Raw genomic sequence first — 13737 nt, 5'->3', positions numbered from 1 at the left:
CCATCCTTCGCGTCCTTCGCCGAGAAATATGGAGCAAACTCGTGCCTCGATTACTGCCCTCCCGAAAGGCGCGTAGACATTTTGTGAAGTTTGAGCCAGTCACTTAGCAGCGGACGGCTTGTCCGACCATCTGCGCGGGATCTTTGCACGGGCCGGAATGGAACCCCCAACTGAGGGGCTCTTTTGTTTTGCGCGAGCCCCGGCACACTGCCGAGAGCGAGTGGCTCCTAAGTGCACGGGCGACCCAGCTGCCGGGGCGTTGTTTTTTTTCTGCAATGGAGGTTTCTACGCCGTTCTCGCAGCCGCATCGTCGTACCCGCTGTGCGAGCATGTTAGGGTTTGTTGTTTTTTCCACTTCATTTTGCAAAGGATTTAAGAGGTAGCTTGTATTATTGTGATTCTAGGTCCCGCTTGTTCCCCCAACCAACTCCCCCGAAATCGCTCGGGATGATCGATGCACGCGAACAAAACGATTGACGCTGTCAGAAGCGAACTGTCAAAGTCGTTTGTTTACGTGTTTGTTCCAGAGTGCAAATGGCGGTGCAGCGGAGTGCGTTTCGTAAAAGGTTCTAGCTTTCATCGAGTCAGCACTGAAACAGGACAGGACAGATTCCTTCACCGAGAGCGAGAATACGGTCGGCATTGGCGGGCCCCCGGGGGCATGAGTACAGCGCAAGGGTAAGTGAGTCTTTGCGAGATCATTATACTTTGCGTAATTTTTCGGTTAGACCGCCCTGGTCGAATGCTTCCGGGGGGTGTGTAACCTCGCGGCGGGGCGTAGTGCACACCGCACCGGGAGAGCACCGCGCACCGCACGGCTTCGAGGGCCAGGAGGAAGAGAGTTTACCCGGCCGTTCCGGCGCACAAGATTGACTTGCGGCAGCAGGCGTCGTGCGGACTTGGGGTGATGTCAATGGTGCGATAAACCATTGTTAGAAGTCGATTTCGGCGAGAGGCAGTAGGTCGCTTAATCCGGGCCCGCCAGTTCTGCCGACCTTTCCAGATGCGCCGCCGGAGGACCACCTAGTGATAATAAAATAAATACGTTACATGATGATATAATCATAATCATCATCATCATAATCAAGCCCCGCGCGCGAGTGCGATTACGCGATTGTGCCAAAATGTGGGGAGAAAACACAAAATCGAAGACCGCCGGGGAAGCTCCGGGGAAGCGTTGACAGTAAGCGCGCGAATAACAATCGTTAATTGTTCGCCGTTTTCGCTCCCGGTAGCCCGCTGGCACTCTGGTCGGGCGCGGGATGCTGGCGGACAGATGGTCGCTCGCCGAGTTTTACCGCCATCGCATTGGCGTGACGCGCCGAGATCAGTTCGCCGTAGGTCACCGTGAGGTTAAACGATAGAGTCAAAAGGTGCGGAGATATTTTGCGCGCCGGTTCCGCCGGGAGTCCGGGAGTTGGTCGAGGACAGTTTGTGCTTTTCTGGTTTGGATTTCCGGTACAAAGGTCAAAATTGGGTTCGAAATGAGTCGCGTACCGCCAGGCGGTCGGTAATGTCAGCAGGTCGATGATGGTTGAGTGCGTTCAAAAGGACAACTGGGTGCAGCACCCGCGGATGCGTGGTTTCGCTTACGCACAGCGCTGGAACAATGTTTAACGCGCATCCACGTAGTCCAAAATGTTCAACCGCGCCCAAGATCAATGGGGAAAGTTTGAATATTTAATTAAAAATACCAAAAGAGGTTTGCCTGCTCCTAATAAACACTGTGCAGCAAAACACAGCAGGCTCACGGATTTGACGAAATCCCTACGCTCTTTCGACTCTGCCAGTCTGTCCAACTGACACAGCTATGGTACACAGAATATGGATTGATATTGTAGAACTGGTCCACATCAAAGACCGACCGTGGAACAAATGAAATGTTCGTAAATTTATTGGCAGCCGCACGAAAGAAGTCCGACAGCGAATGCTGACGAAACATCAAACGGATATAGAAATTCGAATTTTCCCGTACACAAAATTTCCCGTTCGATTGTCGATGTCGATTGAGGAAAAATTCTTTGAAAGCACACATTTTCCAGCACAATAGCCCGGGATACCGGTAGGGGTCAATGGAAGTAGGGCGTGATTTGATTCTTTCGCTCGATGGTCGACCGAGAAATTGGTTTGCGCAATTGGTAAATATTTGCCTCGGTTCACAAAAAAGATCTAATAAAGCGAAGGTAAGGGCTATATCTGCAAATTGAACATTCCTCACTAATAGCTCATTGCAGGATGGTGGTGCTGCTTGAATGGAACAGTGCTGAAAGCACTTGAAAGTTTCGGTTTTCTATCGCTGCTGTACCATCAAAGCTAATGCGGAGTGTTTGGACACGGTAGACCGGCTTTCGGAGGTTCCGATGGATGTTACAGGCGGCAATGATGGCGGCAACATTTTCCTAGAAAGAAGAGAATTGTGGAACACCAAAACATGAAAAGCCTATAAGAACAAACGATTCACCAAAAAATTACATCACAAGCAAAGAAAATCAGCACCGGAGGTGGTAGTACTTGAGGTGCAATTGAAATGAATGGAACCGAGCGAACCACCGGGCGGTTCGGTCAAAGGATGAATGAGTCGACAGGATGGCACCAATTGGACAACACCGGAGAGGCTGACTCGAGCATGAACAGCCGGTTAGGTTGAGCCATACTCAGAAGGGAGCTTTGTAAGAGGTCTGGAAGAAAATGGAGCATGGAAAGAATAAATACGAAATGAATGAAGCCCGTTCAGCCCGAATATTCGGTTGGCATTTGGAAGCCCAATTGAAGATGCCCCCAATCGACGGCCTCGTGTACTAGCGCGATGGCTTCTAATGTCAGATGACTTGAGCAGCAGTGGAGAGCGGCAGGCAAGAAGCTATAAGTTACGCAGTACGATACAAATTACGCCCGAAAATAAGGCTCAGCACACATGCAACCTCCTCGCTTCCACTTGATCGGTGAAACGAAACGAAGAAGCAAGGTTTGAGCAAGTGCCACAATATTGCGCTACTTGCGTGGCCGTGGCTCTCGTACAGAGTTCACGCTTCGAGGTGGAAAATTGAGAAATCTATGTCTAATTTGCAGACCACGAAACCGACAGTTCGGAGCGACACCATGCGGCGACATTGAAAGTGCGCTTCCGGAGAGGCATCTTCAGAGGCTCGAAATCGGTTTGTTCGAGGTATAGGAGAAAATAAAACTTCTTTTGAGAAGAGAAATCGGTAATAACCTTCGGTGCAACAACCTCGGCCCAGAAGGCAGGTTCGAGATCATCTCGAAAGATCACCACCACCAAGCCGTACCGAAATCGAAAGACCTTGAGAGCCTTCTGTGAATTGACTTTTGCGACTTTTGGGACTTCGGGTGTCTAATACGGGGGCCAATAAAACCATTAAACCGAAGGTCTCGGGGACATGGCTTTAAAACCCACACAGTCATGAAACCTGTGTCGGTTTTTGCGGGAAGTGTCCTGTGTGTGTGTGTGCATCCTGATAGCCTGCACAGCCTGCAGGAGTATGGATGTGTGTGTGTGTGTATGTGTTTGTAATATTGTTTTACAACATTGCTCCGAACCCTCGGGGAAAAGGGACTTGTTAGGCTCGGAAGGATCGTTCATGACAACTCAACGAAGGAATGTGTCAAAAGTCAAGTAACAAGTTTGTTTTGGGCTGGGCTGAGGGTCGAGTGTGGGTTTTCTGGTGCATTAATTGTACTGAGAAGGTTTGCATAAAAAAAGACAAGAATCTTTTCGTTTATTGGAATTATCTTCTCTCGAGGTCAGTGGATGCAGGAAGGCTGGTTTGTGAAAGGTTCTGTTGCTTTGGTTTGTGATGGCTTAGGCTGGTCGAAATCATTCGCTGTAAATGATTTACAACCCATTATGCAGTCTTATTGCTTATCCATGTTACACAGAAAATGGATGGATGGAGAGAAGATAGGAAAACCATGAGCATGAAACGGATGCTTCTCCTGATAGCACCTTGAAAGGCTAACTGGTATTGAATGTTAGTTTGTTGGACAAAAATCCTTTCGAATGAACGCCTCTCTAATGTTATGTAGTTATGTTTGTTGAGTTTGTTTAGTTTACAAATTAAAACAAATTCTGCACTCCTCTTACTTAGCCCTTTTAAAGAGAAAGTAATCACGAAATTGTGAGAATAAATCATGCACGTAAGCTTTTCAACGTTACACATTGCTATGAAATATTAGCCCCAACAAGGCTTCGTATCATCCACGCACCCTCTTGCTGCCCTGAAGTGTGACTGGAGTATCACTGTTCGGCATGCGTTCGCGCTAAGTGAACATAATGAGTTGGCACCTCCCGAACGAGCAGGGGGGAATGAGGGGTGATTGAGGCCCCGAGGCGTCGAGCTTTTTGCCAGTGTGATTCAAGGAGGAGAGAGAGAGAGAGAGTGAATGTTGCCAATCACACCGAACCTGGCTTTCGTGTTTGGTGAAGAGAAACGAAGGAAGTGGATGCGAAGGGACCGGGAGCGGTGTAAAAGTACACGAAGCCTTTAATTGATAAAATGCGGTCGCAGCTACTGCTGGGCCCACTCTCTATGAGTAGGCGTTCGAAGCGTGTTGCAAACACAGCATGTTGGAAAGGCGTACAGTGGTGGTGCATGGAAAGTACAGTGAGATTTTGATTTTTTGTAGAAAAACCGTAGTTCTGGTAGGAAAGAAATAATTTCTCGAGAACAAAGAAAACACTCTTAATTTCGAATGACATAAATCAGCTTCAGCTGTGAGCAGCGCTGGAGATGCAATGTAATACCGCTCGAATCCTTACACTTGATTTACTGTTGCACAACCGGTTCTTTATTAAATTTTAATTATTATTTGTTGCTGCGAAATTCCAGCATCTATGACGCCATTGTCTCTAGGAGCCGCATCTCGAACACACGGGGTTGAGCACCCGACAAGAAAAAGAATCCTTTTGTTGTTTGTTCGCCGCGCTGGCTTCGCTTCTTCGCTTCTTCGTCACGTGAAGAAGCTCCGCGCAAGAAGAATTAACAATATTTTAATTAAAAAACAACTTACACGTACCCCATACGGAGTTGTTTAACGTTTCGTGCACCCTTACTTCTCGCCTGCTGGAAAAGGGCTACCAAGCAACGAAGCCTTTTCTTCGACCTCCCAGGGAATGTCTTTTGCTTTTGCGCCCAAGCCCAACGCCGGTCGGCGGTTTGTGGAGTGGAACTTTTTAATCAGAAAACCACCCACGAACGTATTAATAACAATTAGTACCGAGGCTGTCCGGACCTTTCCCCTTTCCGGAATCGTCCGCCGACAGAATTGTGAAGTAAATGAAATGCACAACTCATTTCACTCCGCCGTGATTCGGTACGGGGGTTTTCGCTTTGTCGGGGACATATTAGGGAATGGTGAAGATTCGCTTCAAGTGCTTCCCCGGGGTCGAGCGTGAAATGGAGCAATCGAAATTATTACAGCAATCGGAATCCGATGAAAAGGCGATGAATATCGAAAAAAGTAGTGTACAAACATTGCACCCGATCCGCCGTCCATTAAGCTGCAAGGACCTCCTAAGCACCGAACCCGGGATCGAACGTTGGAACCGGGCGGACCCAACGGTGCACCAATGGTTGAATTGTTTGAAAGACAGCTAAGTCTTTTCAGGCTCTAGGATTCGTCGTTTCGAACCGGCAATCATTTATCACTTACCGCGTTACCTTTTTTTCTGGAGGACAGGGGGCAGATCGTCCTGATGACGCAGCTGTTTTGGTTTCGGTTATGGTTGGTCTTTGGGCTTGGCAACGGCTGCCGGTGCTGGTTCCCTCGCTGGGAGGTGAACCCTCCAAAGGTGTGCTTTCGTGTGGTTGGTGTTGGCGAAGCGTAGGTGACGTTGATTCCATATTGATGGTCAGTCAGCGTTATCTCTCTATTATCATAGGTTCTTTTGGCAGGCTCTCGCACACATACACACGCTAGCAAAACGAAATAGGGAACCCAAGATCGAACTGCACAAAATGGGAGATTGATGACACGCACGGGAACCTGAAACATGACAAATGATGTTTCAGGGTTGGAAGGTTTGATAAGTAGATCGCTGGATTACGAGCAATCGGTCAGTCAGTCCGTGTGGTAAATGATTATTTGAAGGTTTTACATTTAGTTTGGTTTGACGAATCATCAGCATTTTACTTTAAAAAATTTAAGCAAGCAATTTGGATGGAAATATTTTGATCCCGCTAACAAATTGCGCTAATTTGCTCGTTTGTGAGTGAAATGGTTGTGACATTAACCGGACATTCTTGGATACGAAACATAGTTGGCGTGAAACCAAAAAAAAAAAGACACAAACAAACAAAAAGCAATAAAAAATACAGAATCGTGTGAATAAAATCACCAGAATCTTGCCATCACCCTCCACCAGAGCACAAGAATCTGTGGTTAAAAAGAAAAAAAACTTGTGCCCAATACGAATTGCCGGACGGGTCCGAGGGTGAATAAATCATTGGAGCGAATAAATCAAGTTAATTGTAGCTGGTGGGAGTGGTGTTGTTGAATTACGTTCGATATTATAATATTTTCCGTTCCCTCGACGGTGGTGGACATTCGCGAGCGGGTGGTGTACAGCTTGTGTAGAGCTGTGTGCAGAAAGCTGCATGGAGTATGAAAAGCACGAAGGTGCCAGAATCATTTGCCATCGCGATCACAACTCGATCCCGATCGGTGTTGGTACAGCAGATCTCTCTCCCTCTCCACATGACCAGGTAACCAGGTAGCGCTTGGGACGCTGCTGCTTTGCAAACCGAAAGCACAGGGTCGCGATAGTGGATGATATGATTTAGCGCAGGTTTATTTGCACATTAGGAAGAAATATGTTGCACCTTTCTTGTGCACGGTAAATGCGCAACCCGTCGTGGTCAAAAATAAAGAAAGAAACCATGACGATCATAACTCAACCACGCTTTTTGCAACCTTTGTGGTGTTGCGGAAGAGACACTTTCTGCCGCACACTGGGGGACATACAGAGTGGAGACAGAGCCAGAGTTGCTCACTGCCGTGGAGTTGTTTATGCCGAATAAAGTGAATTCATTCTCAATATTTATGGTAATCACTGCACCTAATATGGGTTCACGAAGAAACGCATCTTCTGGCGATGTGTGTGTGCAATCGTTAGAATGAAGTTGTCGGACCCGAACTGGTGTATTGTGTCGTGTAGACCGATCGATGGCCGTTTTAGGTCATGGACTTGCATCTAAGACAGTTCGCTCGTCTGCCCCTGGAAAACAAAGGAAGTTGAGCTGGCGTTCCGATGATGTATTGGGAAATTTGCCAACAGCGTCTTGTAGTGAACTGGTGCTGGCATTTGAATGGTTGCTTTCGAACCCCCTCCGACCGGCACGAAAGAACGTACCACAGTGTCGTTGGCGTTGGACGACATGGGAGAAAAGTAGTAAAGTAAATTATTTCGTTTATTTCTGTTGTGCACTTTGTATGCAGCCGGCGACGAACGGTACGAATGGTAGGGTGGTGTTTTATTTATTGTTACGCATATCCGGCCAATATTGCACGCGCCTCCTAGCGGGAGATCACCAGCCGCGTCGTTGGCATCTGTTCCGTGCGGCTATCCTTCTGCCGTGTGTATGTGTGTCGGATTTAGTTCCCTCGCATTACTTTGTTCGCCGTCTGAGCATCCGGACGGTGTTGATACATTGTACAACACACACAACACCGTGCATAGGCTCGTCGTACATTTCGAGAACAACTCATCATGTCACACACTCATCTCACTCAACTCCCGCTCATCTGGGTTACGGGTTGAGGCTCTCGTGTTTCTCACCTTTATGGTGCGATTTGTTGAAATTATCGATGAAGTAATTACAACGTGCTGGTAACAAACGGCGATGGACATGTGTTTAAAGCTGGCTCTAAACTAGATCTAATGCTTAGAAACGGTAATGCGTCCAATAAATTATCTGTGAAGCACAATAGCCGGTGGAGATGAGCTAAAGATGGGCTATTTATGGTAAGAATTTAGCATTTCTACGAAATTGCAAATGAATGGAATTTTCCCAAAACTTCCATATCATCTGATGGTCCTTCTTTGCCCACGTGCTGTTACAGTGTGTTTTTGTTTGCTATGGTCCACGTCGTATTGTGCCTGTTTGTCGTCTATCCCAAAGCGATCTCCTGGCGAGCCAGAACAGACACGGAAACAAACCAAACCATGCCGCCACATTTATCTCTGCAGATTTCGATTGTTTTTCGATTCATTTACCATTATTTAGTGTTCGGCAAAGATTGTCACGACCGGTGTTCCATTACCGGGTGGGTACACAGTGCGTGCCTTTTGTTTTCCCTGAAAAGGTGCTTGCACAAGGTGTGAAATAGGTACAATCGGGAGTGTGTCTCCTGCGAAAAGCTTGTTAGAGATGTCCTGCAGTGCAAGGGTACGCGCAGTGAAAGACATTGTTGCTTGCAGTCTTCGTGGGCGGAAGAACGTTTTTTGAGAGCAATCAAATCACCTCGCCCTGCAGCACCAACAACAGCAGCAGCAGCAGCGTATGCGTCACGAGGACAGTGAGCAAATTAGCTTGCGCAGAATCTTCAGCTGCTTGCTGGCTATTCATGGACCTCTACGAATGGCATGTGTCGAGCTGGGTTGAGTGATAATCAGGTATACATGGCAGGGAATGGGTGCGAACGTTGCCATGGCTGTAATTCCTCCAAAACTGTTGCCTGCAGGTGTTGATGACCGTTACACAACAATCTTGCCCCGGACCGTTGCCAAACCGTTGTAGTGTCTGCAGCAAGGAAAACAGAAATAAACAAGAAAATGTGTGCCGTAAGCAGCAGCACCGTAAGCAAGGTATGGTCGAGAAATACCTAAGCACGGGAACTGAGAAATGTTGAAAAGGGGAGGATACTGCTGCCAGAACTCATCTTTCCAATTTTTCGCCTCTCCAGGTCTGTGCTTCTGCAGCAGGCTTCATTGCCGTTCATTAATCATTTAATTAGAGGAAAAACAAACACCGTGAAAATGCCACGCAATACACCCCAGAGCCGGAGCGCTGTTGTTGCTGCGGGGCTTAAAGTGCGGCTGGTACAGGTTGCATGATCGCTGGTTCGCTCACGGTTACGATCCGGCAGCCCACCTCGGTGCCGTGTCTGCTGCTTGCTGGCCTGTCTGGCAAAATCGCTAAACGGTTCCAGAACTTCTCGTTTCCAAAAACACCCAACCGGACCCCGAATGATGATTTATGAGCTCAAGAGCGTAGGATCCAGCTATCGATTCCGGGTCCGATCGCTGTGTACCACCGAGTACCTGTTTGATTGGAGAAACGACTGGGCTGGTGAGTCAGCTCGCGCCTGCCCGTGCCTGGTCTGGTTAGGTTCGTGATAATCCTTAATTAAAACACTAAGCAGTAGGACGCGTTAAAACATTTTCCATCGGGGCCCGAGGGACTCAACGTTGCAAGCGTTGTTGGGCTGCTAACCTTTGTAGGGGTTGGTTGCATTTTATTCGATTGTGTGTTCTCTACCCGTTGCTCGGCACTAACCGTTTTCGGCCCGTCCGATTACGGGCAGACATCTGACCTTAGGAAGGATAATTAATTGGGCAGATTTAAGGAATGCTTTCCAGGAAGAGATTCCGGGACGATGCTCGCCTCGGCTCGAGGTCGAAGGATTAGGGAAAGCGATCGAAATCGACCGATCGCTTCTCCCCCGGCCCTTGGCCGAAGCCCTGGAAGGTTGCGCATTCCACGTGTGCTTAATTTAAATGTAATTAATCACGCTCACAATGTAGGTCTGTAGGCTCTGAGGGATCGACAGAGGAGAAGTGTTTCGTGCGAGGACGGGAGGGGTCATTCCTTTTGGGCAATTAGTAACGGTCGACTTTTCTCCAAAGGCAAGTGCGTCCGATCGGACCGACGTTATTGTCCGGTAAGCCGATTGCCGGCTGAACACCGTGGCATTGACTGCGATGAAGCACACTCGTTTTACACTGGATGACAGTCGAGATAAATCGATGAAATTCGATGAAATCCGATGATTCGCCGATCGAGTGATCATCGCATGCGTGCAAAGGAAAAGAAGGCGCCAGTTTTGCGCTTTTTTTTCAGCGGGCGATAATATCTCGGGTGGACATACAAATGTCGGCGCGCGAAACAACGACCAAGCGAGGGAGGCAGAGAGAGAGAGAGATTGTGAGCAGCAAGTTTTATGGCTCCTTTACCCGGCAACGGTAATTAATTTGGAATCCGAAATATCAGATTACGCGGCTCAAAGCGTACAGTTTGTTGGAGTACGAACGATGGCGCCAGCTAGGCTACCGGCCTGAACAAGGAAACATGAAAAGAAAGGAGAAGGCGTGCATTGGAGCAGGTAGTAGTGTAAAGTCGGTATCGTCGATTGGAGTTATCTCTAGAGTCACTGCCTGATCGTAGAGTAGGGGTTGAGGAATGTTCATAGAGCTGCTTGTACGGCACTTGCATCAATTGTGCACAAATAGGATCGTTAAACCTTCGCATGTGCAACCGTCTGGTGCTGCAACGAGCCAATGTACACTCGTCCAATGAGCGTTGTGTAAACAGGTATTAATCATAGGAACGGTATCTGCTGGCAGCGATCTTGGCGATCCGGCGAAGGTCGCTGGGTCTCGCGTAATGATGGTAATTAATAACAATATCTGTCCGACGGATTGATTGGAGCTTGCAGATTGCATCCGGATTGTAGAAAGCAAGTCACAGACCATCGTCGTACGTACGTTTTGTGTACGGTCAAGTCAATATAATTCCAAGCTTCAAATAATAGTTACTAATCGAAGAATCTCAATCCACAGGCACTACAGAAGATAATGTATTCAAATGAAAATCTAAAAGTTTCTTCGGAAAGGGAAATGATTTTGTGAGAAATCCTTTCATTTTTCCAAATTCTGTAACCAATTTCACACTCAACTGGATTACAATTCTTATGAAAATCCTTCGCTGTGGGCCCAATTTTCCATGCCCCGACGATATTTGATTCCATTTTTCAGAAATTTTCATATCATGTTACGGTTGTTCCGATCAACGGCTCTGAAGAAATCGGCATCCGCACAATGCGAGAATGAAAAAGATGTGGCCAGGACTACCGCTACCCCGTTCCCTTTGAGGCGAATCCTTTCCACGTGCAGCTGGTGTATCCTTCATTTTTTATCATTTGTTGTGCGTCCTTGCGCGGGTTTGGGCAGGGACAAGCCCGAACAAAATGGTCATTTGTCTCGATTAGAGGGCCCCCGAGCAGCGCATGCCGCATCGGTCCAAAGAATCCGCCTTCGGGGTTCGTCAGAAATACCGTTCCGTGTGTTTGTGGTTTGTTGTGCTGTTTGATAAAGCGAAACAGTAAAAAGGACGAAAGAAAGGCTCACACCCTTCTGGTAAGTGTGTTGTGTATCCTTTATCCTTTCTCTTCATTGGTGTGCGCGGGCCGTAAGGACACTCGTTGATCCGTGCCAACCCCCGACGGTGTCGTTAAAGTGTTTTTTGGACGCTCGCTAGTTGATTGGTAACATTAATAATTCCGCCAGGGCCTTTTCGTTTGTCCGCAAGCGGGCGGGCCGAGTGCTGGTGTCCTTTGTTTTGCGGCATCGTGGGCCCAGCATTGTGGCTGGATGCCCATGGGACAAAACAAAAAACAAAACCGGGAATGCCAACGCCACGCGAGACCTTCCGATCGTGCATCGATTCCAGGTATCGTAAAGCATACATGTGGGACATGTGTCCTTGGAATCCCTTTCGAAAAGTGCCGACCGAAAAGTGCTGGGTCGGCGTGGGATGCTGGCTCGGAGATGGTTTGATTCGAAGGAGTTAGAACCGTTAGGTGACATCACACTCGTCACACGCAGCTGGCGATGGGAAAGTTATTCGTGACGAACCCGTTTCGGGCGTTTATGTTTGTGTCCTATTTCGTAAGACAAGCGCGGGTTCGATTTTTTTATGAAGACATCTCTCACGTGGAGTTGTCATTTTAATAGTCCGCCAAGCCTATCAATAACTTGGCAGCTGAAGCGTCATTGCGCCATCGTTCGGGGGATGATCTTTCGGTGGAAGAAAAACAAACCCCGACCCTCGCTCGAACCGAATGCCCAGCTATAAAATGGTTTACAATCAAGTTGCTGACTTCTAACAAATTTATGAGCTCACAGATCAATTTGTGTCGGAAAGCGCGTTCGGAGATACCGTGATAGAAGCGGCAGCGTTCTCATGGAGGCTCTTCCAAATGCTAATGTTGCAACGGGGAAAAGCTAATGTTGCCAAAGCTTCTCTCGGTACACTCGCAAAGGAAGGAGCTCAGTTCCAATAAATTCGTAAAATTCAACGTGTCTTGTACCAATAATCGTATAAAGTGAGTTGTAAAAAGCAGGAATGTTAAAAAAAGCTATTCACCGAGCCCAATGCGTAGGCCGAGGAACAACGTGGCCCAATACGGTACGGCCAAACCGTTAAAGGACCTCGAACATTTGGACGGAGGGCATAATAAAAATGGTAACTAGTTTTTTGTTTTAGCATTCTCACAGAATCTCGGAAAGCGAACAAACGGAGGAGGAAAAAGTTGGGCTAAAATAAAATTATATTGTTTTATTACATTATTGCGTGTTGTAGTTATTTTGTTTCTGAATCCGTTTGTGTGTCTTTTTTTCTTTTGCTTCGTTTTTTTTCAACTCACAGCATAGAAATGCCCATCGGCAGACAGAGAAGTAGAGGAAGGTGGTGGAAAACAAACAATCAAACGCCTGCTGGTAGATTCCTGCACGAGCGAAATACCTGCGACTACTGACCTGCGAACGAATTCTTAACCCACGCCACGCATGGAACTTCAGGGCAATGAGGAAAGGCTACGCAAATCGAGGAAAAAGGGTAAGTGAGTTAACTAATAAAACAAAAAGCACCACTCATATTTTTTGGGACGCGCTAAAACAAACATTTTCATAGCCACCACACGTGGGGAATACGGTTGCGGGCTTTCGGGGCTCGAACGGGTGATGTGATTGCTCGAATGCGTGTGCTGTATGTTGGCAAGTACTTAGCATTTTAGGGGCCCGTTTACCTGCCGGTCGGGGGTGATTTGAAGTTCATAAAAATCCAATGCCAAAAAGTGACCGAATGTTTGTTTTTCGTTGTTCGCTCTCGGTGACGAGTTAACGAATCCCGACAGTAATGGGTGTTGAAGGTCGTTTAGAGAAACTGGAGGACACGATTGTGCTCGATCGATCGATCCATCGATCCTGAAGGCGCAAAAAAGCCTGCTCGATGGTAAAACACCCGTCGGGCTCTTGCCGAGAGGGTTAATAAGGAAAGTCACACTTTTTGTTATGGGTTCTTTCTACAGATCATTTAAAATGGTGATCGTTGCTGAAGAAATCGTCCCAGAAAAGAATGTGAAGCGCGAGGAAAGCAAAACTCATCAAACAGCAACGGGCAACACAGAACAGAACGTTGAAATAAAAATAAAAATTAAATAAATCCAAACCCGATGCTTGGGATGTACGCGCACATACGGGGCTCGGGTTAATATAAAGATGAAATATGAATAAAATTATCAAAAAAATTATGCTGATCGTGTGATCGGCTGGGATTTGGGCTCGATCATCGGTGGTATCGGTGTCCATGCTTGATCGTGTGTGTGTGTGTGTGCTTGCGATGGTACGGACTGCCATTTAGCCGTTTATCGTCATCCGATGCGACTGTCGGACGGTGGAATTGGCCCGTGTCTGGTGGTTCGATTCTGATTAGGCAAATC

The 13737-nt window shown here is 47.4% G+C and overlaps 1 long non-coding RNA gene across 1 annotated transcript; it reads left to right on the top strand.

Moving 5' to 3' along the window:
- The first annotated feature begins 246 nt into the window (after nt 1-246).
- On the top strand, nt 247-13492 carry LOC120896805. Its single transcript, XR_005738463.1, has 4 exons — nt 247-337; nt 405-678; nt 12666-12854; nt 13327-13492. It is a non-coding gene; the product is annotated as an uncharacterized LOC120896805 (long non-coding RNA).
- The last annotated feature ends 245 nt before the right edge of the window (nt 13493-13737 follow it).

Source organism: Anopheles arabiensis, chromosome 2, assembly GCF_016920715.1.
Source record: "Anopheles arabiensis isolate DONGOLA chromosome 2, AaraD3, whole genome shotgun sequence".
Lineage (NCBI taxonomy): Eukaryota > Metazoa > Arthropoda > Insecta > Diptera > Culicidae > Anopheles > Anopheles arabiensis.
This window is presented reverse-complemented; position numbering and strand designations above follow the sequence as displayed.